Source organism: Rattus rattus, chromosome 11 (assembly GCF_011064425.1).
Source record: "Rattus rattus isolate New Zealand chromosome 11, Rrattus_CSIRO_v1, whole genome shotgun sequence".
In the NCBI taxonomy this organism is placed as follows: Eukaryota; Metazoa; Chordata; class Mammalia; order Rodentia; family Muridae; genus Rattus; species Rattus rattus.
The window spans coordinates 50,959,575-50,968,588 of NC_046164.1; positions in this window are offsets into that span (position 1 = coordinate 50,959,575).

Below are 9,014 nucleotides of genomic sequence, written 5' to 3' on the forward strand. Positions count from 1 at the left end.
TAATATTAGTGTGTGTATACCATTTGTATTCTTTTGTGACTGGGTTACCCCAGTCAGGAAGATATTTTCTAGTTCCATCCATTTGCCTAAGAATTTCATGAAGTCATTGTTTTTAATAGCTGAATATTACTCTATTGTGTAAATGTGCCATATTTTCTGTATCCATTCCTTTGTTGAGGGGCATCTGGGTTGTTTCCAGCTTCTGGCTATTATAAATAAGGCTGCTATGAACATAGTGGAACATGTGGTCTTGTTACATGTTGGGGCATCTTTTGGGTATATGCCTAGGAGTGATATAGCTGGGTCCTCAGGTAGAATTATTTCCAGTTTTCTGAGGAACTGCCAGTCTGATTTCCAGAGTGGTTGTACCAGCTTGCAATCACATCAACAACAGAGGAGTGTTCCTCTTTCTCCACATCCTTGCCAGCATCTGCAAACACCTGAATTTTTGATCTTAGCCATTCTGGCTGGTGTGAGATGGAATCTCAGTGTCATTTTTATTTGCATTTTTCTGATAACTAAGGATGTTGAACATTTCTGTAGGTGCTTTTCAGCCATTTTGTGTTCTCAGTTGAGAATTCTTTGTTTAGCTCTGTACTTTATTTTTAATAAGGTCATTTGGTTCTCTGGAGTCTACCTTCTTGAGTTCTTTGTATTTGTTGGATTTTAGCCCTCTATGGGCTGTAGGGTTGGTTAATGATCTTTTCCCAACCTGTAGGTTGCCATCCCATTGACAGTGTCTTTTGTTTTACAGAAGCTTTTCAATTTTATGAGATTCCATTTGTCTATAGTTGATCTTAGAGACCTCTTGTAAATCAGTCTTTGTCCTTGAGACTTTTGTGTGTGTATTTAGGATTTCATCCCTCTATTGGATGGACCTGTTTTATTATCTTTCCCTAAACTAAACAGTAAATGTCCTCCTATTTTAGGTTAAAAGAACTATATGGAGGGCCAAACATCATTTCTTTAGATAAAAAAATATTGGTAACCACAGAAATTTGGCATAGGCACCATTGGTAACCCATATATAGCCACCTGGCCTTTAAGAAAAATAGAGATTAAAAACTGACTAATAAAAAAATAGTTTATTTGGTCCCATCAAATTTGAAACTCAGGACACCAAATTTCTTTGCAGATCGAACAATGCTCCAAACCTTACCAGTTTCAAACAGTTTGTAAAATCAGAACACTACATGAGAATAATTATTGCAACAGTTGTTCTAAAATAATTAACCATGCAGTAGGCAGACACCACCATCTGTGAAAGAAAGGAACTGAGCAAGTAAGGAAAAAATATAAAATAAAGTTCATATGAAGGTAGAAGAGAAAGGACAGAGCAAACAAACATAAAGGGACAGGGACTGATTCAGGGTTGACATGACTTATTGGGAATTTGTAGAATTGGATTATTCCGATTTAATGAGAATTATAGCATTCTGCCCTTATTATACAGAGTCTAGCAAGCTGTATATGGTCAAAAATATTTGGAGTAGACCAGACTGCTCTCTGGGTTGTCATTCTCTCATGGTATAGTCTATTTGGACAGCTCGATCTGCTTATATCTTGTTGGTTGTATTTTTTTTGTAAAGTCAGAAAATCTTTCATATATGCAAATGCTACAAATATTCAGGGTATCCTTTGTCTAAATAGGACATGTAAGCAAAGGACATTTGTGATTTTTTTCTAGGAAGGTGATTACAATATCATCCCCCAGCCTTACTTTTACCTTGCTCCGATTTCACTTATGACCCAAGTTGTCCCTTTCTTTTATCAAAAATGTTATTATTTCATGTCCCTTTGCCTTGGAGGTGTGTCTTAATTCTGCTTCTCATTTTGAGATGTAATAATGTGCAACATTAAATAATGAATTAAGGTTTTACATTAAAAAGGGTTTTCTAGAAGCACAATGCTTTGATCAAAGAAGAAATTTTAATGAAGAGAATTTCAGGTAATGAAGCAAGCCAGTAGAGGAAATAAATTGATGCAAGCAGGCACTTCCACAGCAGCTCAGTAAGAATCATCTAGGGCATGAAAACTGCATCACATGATTATCGTTTTAAATTTTACTTACATCTTTCGAAGAGTTAACGTGAACTATAGCATATGTTAAGTCCCAAATCTGTTCAAAGCTATTTACATGAGTGGTATGTTGGAGATGAAGGGAGGAGAAGGATAAATTATTAATGTGGTTTCTGCTGTTTTCAAAGAAAAGAACTCAGTTCTAAATTCAGCTTTTTAGAGCAGTCACAAAATATTCTCTCCTACTAACCTCTAACAAAAGGTTTAAGGGAAAACTTTGCTGTAAGTGAAAAAATCCTATTAAGTACTGGCAAGAAATAATTATCTCATAAAACCAGTGTCGTTGCTTATCTTCTGTGTTACTCAAAATGCTTTCCTCACTAAATGTTAATTTCTATTGTATATTACTTTATAGTGGTTAATATATTTTTACATTTATGTTGAAGATGTAACACACATTAAAATTAATTGTGACTATATATCTAGTACAAGAAGAGAAAATTCAGTAACCAATGTGTTATGAGATACTTTGCCTGCTGTTCATTAGATCTTAGAAATGTCACATAATACAGCAAAAGCAAAATGCAATGTTGTTTCACAACTCATGAGCTATGTTTCATAAAACTTCCTATAAAGATCAAAGAAAATGGTAAAGGGAAAAAAGGAATTTATTAATGAGACAAGATCCAACCACTGTATAATTCTATTTCCTTACATTGTTACAAAACAAAAAAGCAAAATTTATAGTATTTTGCAAGATATTGTTGACTTTCATTTGGGGTTCTTGCTTATAGCTCATAACTATAAGTTTGGTGACTAGAGTTGTACTGACACACTGTAGAAGCAATGAATCATTGATGGATGAATAGATGGATGAATGGATGGATAGATTGATGGATTGATGAATGGATCAACAAAGAACTAATCAATAGAGTATACAAAGTTGATCTGTGAAATTTCAGTATGATCTTTGATTTCCTACAAAAATGGAGATATTTTAGTTATTAAAATGTTAACTATTAGGAATTGAAAAAAACAGAAAACATAATAGTATTCCTCTTTAAAAACACTAATTGTAGCAACAATATCCAAAAACTGTCTGAGCTTAAATTCTGCTTGAGTTGACTCTAGTTCCTGAACAGGAGGCAATAAACTGTATAAGTATCTTAGGAAATCTTCATATTTCACTAAATCAGTATAAATTTATTTAAAGTTGATAGGCATATTGGTGTTTAAAAAGTTTGTTCTGCAAATATTCCTTGTTAATCCTCTAAATTCTAAGGATGAAAATATATAGTTACTGAAATTTTACTCATGTAATAGGAATAAAGGAATCCACAGAATCAGGTTAAGTCTTGAAGCACTCAACATTTAACCTGAACATTCTTTAATTTGGAACAATTATAAAACTAATTTGAGCTGTGGGTTCTGCAGTGGAGCCTGGCAGGCATTATAGCTCTCATTCTCATAAATTCTGCGTTCTACAAACTCAAATTAGAATAGATTTTGGTTGTCCTAAGTAGTTTGTCTGAGCCTTTCCATGGTGAATTTTTGGTTAGAGATAACCGCCATGCACATATCTTCCTTTTATAATATTCTCACAAAGTGAGGATCCCATTTTTATTATTTATTTATTTACTTATTTATTTTATTCACTTTACAGTTGCAGACCCTCACTCCTTTCCTCCCAGTTCAACAGTCCCAACACTGAAAGGATCTTCCCTCCCCAAGTACCAACCCTCTTGACACATCAAGTCTCATCAGGAGTAGATTCATCCTTTCCCACTGCACAGACAAGGTAGTCCAGCTAGAGGAAAGGAATCCAAAGGCAAGCATTGGAGTCTGAGGTCAGAGACAGCACCCACTCTATTTGTTGGGGGACATGCATGAAGAGCAAGCAGCATATCTGCTACATAGGTGTACCTATCCCAGTCTTAAATTTTATCTTGGGCCCATTGTGCTGTCTAATTTTATGACAACTTGACACAAGCTAAAGTCATTTGAAGAAGAAACCTCAACTGAGAAAATGCGTACACCAGATAATAGGTTGAAATTTAAAAGTGGCAGTTTCTTTTTCTTAACCCTTCTGGCTCCCAAATAATTGAAACAAAGACCTATTAATTTATTCAACACAATAACTAACCTTTCATGTTATATTACCTAGGTATCAGACACATGCCCTGAGTTAACTGCATTTAGTTTCTCTTTGTCTTACTCTGCTACAGCTCTCTGTGTTCATGGAGAACTCTCTTATGGCTGACCTCATGGTGACCACATGCTTCTTTTTCAACCTCATGCCCCACTTCATCTGGACTCTTTGCCTGCCTTGTGGTGGTCTTTCTCCTTAGTTCTCCTCCCTTGGACCACTTGTGGGCCTCAGAAGTCTAGCCGTTCTATCTCCTCTGCCAACACATTTCCTCTTCAGCCTTTTATTTACCAATCAAAGAAAATTGGTGAGAATTCTTAGAAAATGCTTTTCAATATTAATGACAATGTCAATGTCTACACTGTAATCTCAGCGCAGACCTCAGCATCTGAACAAAAGCATAGAATTTTCAAGAAGATTTTTTGCATGAAGCCTAAAAGGAAATTTTACATTTGATAACGTGAATACTTTAAAATGCACAGTAAAAATAATATGAAACTGAAATGTGAAAGCTATTAAACATTGAACATTTACTTCACCTTGTCATCCTAGTTTAATATCCATAGTACTGAAGAGAATGCTAAAGCCCAAAGAAACAAAACTGAAGTAACAGTAAAACTTGGCAACATATATTAACCAATACTTTACTAAGTAAAAACAAATGTGTCAAGAGTTGCATCCTTATTGATAATTTGTGAGTTAAAAGAGTCAATCTGTAGCAACTTTAGGAATGAGAAGAAACCATGATTCCCCATCATGTTACTCTAAGTATGTCATAATAGCTCTGCCTTTCTTGAAATAGTTCCAGATGCTCATGTCAAGCACAATAATTAAAAATATATTCTCTGGCTAAGATCAAAAACTGACAGCAAATGCTCATCCTCCATTTAATTGGTGGGGTTGCAGACTGGTACAACCATTCTGGAAATCAGTCTGAGGTTTCTCAGAAAATTGGACATTGAACTGCCTGAGGATCCAGCTATACCTCTCTTTGGGCATATAAAAGATGCCCCAACATATAAAAAGACACGTGCTCCACTATGTTCATCGTGAGCCTTATTTATAATAGCCAAAGCTAAAGAACCCAGTGCCCTTCAAAACTGTGGTACATCTACACAATGGAATATTAAGCTATCAAAAAACAACGACTTTATGAAATTCCTGGAAAATACTTTGAGTAAGTAAAAACAAAAGACATACATCAACTGATAAGTGGCTTTAGCCCAAATGCTTGAATCCTAGTGGCCTATTGATCAAAATGTTGTGAATACCCTTGGCAAAAGAGGCAAAAGATTAAAACAGAGACTGAAGGAACACCCATTCAGAGCCTGCCCCACATGTGGCCCATACATAGAGCCACCCAATTAGACAAGATGGATGAAGCAAAGAATGTGCAGACCACAGGAGCCGGGATGTAGATCGAACCTGAGAGACACAGCCAGAATACAGCAAATACAGTTGAACTGAGAACGGGACCCCAAGAAGGAATAGAGAATGAACTGGAAGAGCTCTCCATAATTCCAGGACCAAGCCACTACCTGACTATACTTTCCTCATAGGTAGAAAATATCCTAGTTGGAAGGAGAAGCCCTGGGTCCAGATGAACTCTGTCGGGGATGGGGGAGGGTCACCCAATAATTAAAAATATATTCTCTATTGTTTCTCAGACATTGGCTAAGATCAAGTGTAAAAATATTTTCTCTATTTCCATATGTTTCATAATCTTTCTTTATGATAATAATCATTAATATGTTAATATAATTATTCCCAAATAATTTGAGACCTGAAAAGAATTTAAACTTTAAAAACTTGTCAATAGAAAACCAATACAACTTCTGGTTTCCATCTGTACCCAGAGCTAAGGCTGTCCCACAGCCCTAAGGACCCAAAAACTGTCCAGAGAGAGTTGATCCCAGGAGCACTGTCATTCCTAAGCCCCCTGTGAGACACTAATTTCGTGCCACTAACTGTCAGAAACCGCAGAGCAGCCTGGGACAAGATCATTCCAATTTTCATTTGCTCTCAGTGCTAAGGCTGTTCCACAGCACTCTGGACTCAAAGCCTGCCCAATGAAGCTGGTCTCCCAGGAATGCTCTTCCTCCTAAGATCACAGGCTCATAGGACCACAGGAGGAACAAGCTCCAGTTAGAGACAGAAAGACTAACATCAGAAATAACCAGATGTCAAAAGGAAAGCACAAGAACCTAAGCAACAGAAACCAAGACTACTTGCCATCATCAGAATTCAGTTCATTCACCACAGCAAGCACTAGATATTCCAACACACAGGAAAATCAAAATTTGGATTTAAAATCACATTTCATAGGGATGATAGAGGACTTTAAGAAAATAAATAACTCCCTTAAAGAAATAAAGTGGAACATTGGTAAACAAGTAGAAACCATTAAAAGGAAACACAAAAATTCCTTAAATAGGCACAGAAAACACAAACAAACAGGTGAATATATTGAACAAAACCATAAAGGATTTAAAAATTAAAATAGAAACAATAAAGGAATCACAAAGGAAGACAACAGTCGAGATAGAAAACCTAGGAAAGATTTCAGGAGTCATAGATATAAGCATCATCAACAGACTACAAAAGATTGAAGAGAGAATCTCAGGGGCAGAAAATACCATAGAAAACACTGACACAATAGTCAAAGAAAATTCAAAAAGCAAAAAGCTCCTAGCCCAAAACATCCAGGAAATCCAGAACAAAATGAGAAGACCAAACCTAAGGATAATAGGTATAGAAGAAAGCGAACATTCCCAACTTAAAGGGCCAGTAAATATCTTCAACAAAATTATAGAAAAAACTCCCCTAACCTAAAGAAAGAGATGCCCATGAACATAACTGAAGGCTACAGAACTCCAAATAGATTGGATCAGAGAAGAAATTCCACCTTTCACATAATAGTCAAAACATCAAATGCACAAAACAACGAAAGGATATTAAAAACTGTAAGGAAAAAAGGTCAAGTAACATATAAAGGTAGACCTAGCAGAATTACACAAAAACTTCTCACCAGAGACTAAGAAAGCCAGAAGATCCTGAACAGAGGCCATCAGACCCTAAGAGAACACAAATACTAGCCCAAGCTATTTCATCCAGCAAATCTCTCAATTAACATAGATGGAGAAACCAAGATATTCCATGACAATTTTACACAATATCTTTCCACAAATCCAGCCCTATGAAGGATAATAGATGGAAAACTCCAACCCACAAAGGGAAACTACACCCTTGAAAAAGCAAGAAATTGATCTTCTTGCAACAAACCCAAAAGAAGATAGGTACACAAATATAATTCCACCTCTAACAACAAAAATTAAAGGAAGCAATAATTACTATTACTCAATATCTCTTAATATCAATGGACTCAATCCCCCAATAAAAAGACATAGACTAACAGACATATATGTAAACAGGATACAGCATTTTGCTGCATACAGGGGACAAACCTCTGTGAACAAGAAAGATATTACCTCACAATAAAAGACTAGAAAATACTTTTCCTTGCAAATGGTCCTAAGAAACAAACTGGAGTAGCCATTCTAATATCAAATAAAATGTACTTTCAACCAATTTTATCAAAAAAGATAAGAAAGGACACTTCATATTCATCAAAGGAAAAAAATCTACCAAGAAGAACTCTTGATCCTAAATATCAATGCTCCAAATGCAAGGGTACCCACATTCATAACAGAAATTTTACTCAAACTCAAAGCATGCATTGCACCACACACTATAGTAGTGGGAGACTTCAGCACCACACACTCTCAGCAATGGACAGATCACGGAAACAGAAAATAATAGAGACACAGTGAAACTAACAACAGTTATGAACCAAATGGACTTAACAGGTATCTACAGAACGTTTTATCCTAAAACAAAAGAATATACATTCTTCTCAGCACCTCATGGTACCTTCTCCAAAAGTAACCATGCAGTTGGTCACAAAACAGGCCTCAAGAAATACCTGAAGATGGAAATAACCCCATACATCCTATCAGATCACCATGGACTAAGGCAGCTCTTCAATAACATCAAGAACAACATAACCAACAAAACAAACAAACAACAAACAAACAAACAAAACAACAGAAATCCCACATACCTCTGAAAGCTAAACAGTGGTCTATTCAATGATAACTATGTCAAGGAAGAAATAAAAGAAATTGAAGACTTTTAAAAATTTAGTGAAAACATACCGAAACATATGGGGTACAATGAAAGAAGTGCTAAGCAAAAAACTCATGTCTCTGAGTATCTCAAAAAATACTGTAGAGAACATATACTAGCAGGTTGTCAAGACTCCTAAGAGCTCTAGAAAAAAAGAAGAAAATATACCAAAGAGGAGTAGACAGAAGGAAATAATGAAACTCAGAGCTGAAATCAGTCAAGTAGAAACCAAAAAACTATACAAAGAATCAACAAAACCAGGAGCTGGTCCTTTGAGAAAGTCAGCAATGTATACATATAAACACTTAGCCAAACTAACAAGAGAACACACAGAAAGTATCGAAATTAACAAAATCAGAAATGAAAAGGGAGACATAACAGAAACTGAGGAAACTCAAAAAATTATCAGATACTCCTACAAAAGACTATGCTCAACAAAATTGGAAAATCTGGATGAAATGGGCAATTTTCTAGACAGATACCAGGTACCAAAGTTAAATAATAATCAGGTAAATCATATAAATAGTCTCATAACCCTCAAAGAAATAGAAGCAGTCATTTAAAGTCTCCCAACCAAAAAAGGCCCAGGACCAGATGGGTATAGTGCAGATTTCTATCAGACCTTCAAAGAAGACCTAATACCAATACTCTCCAAATTATTCCA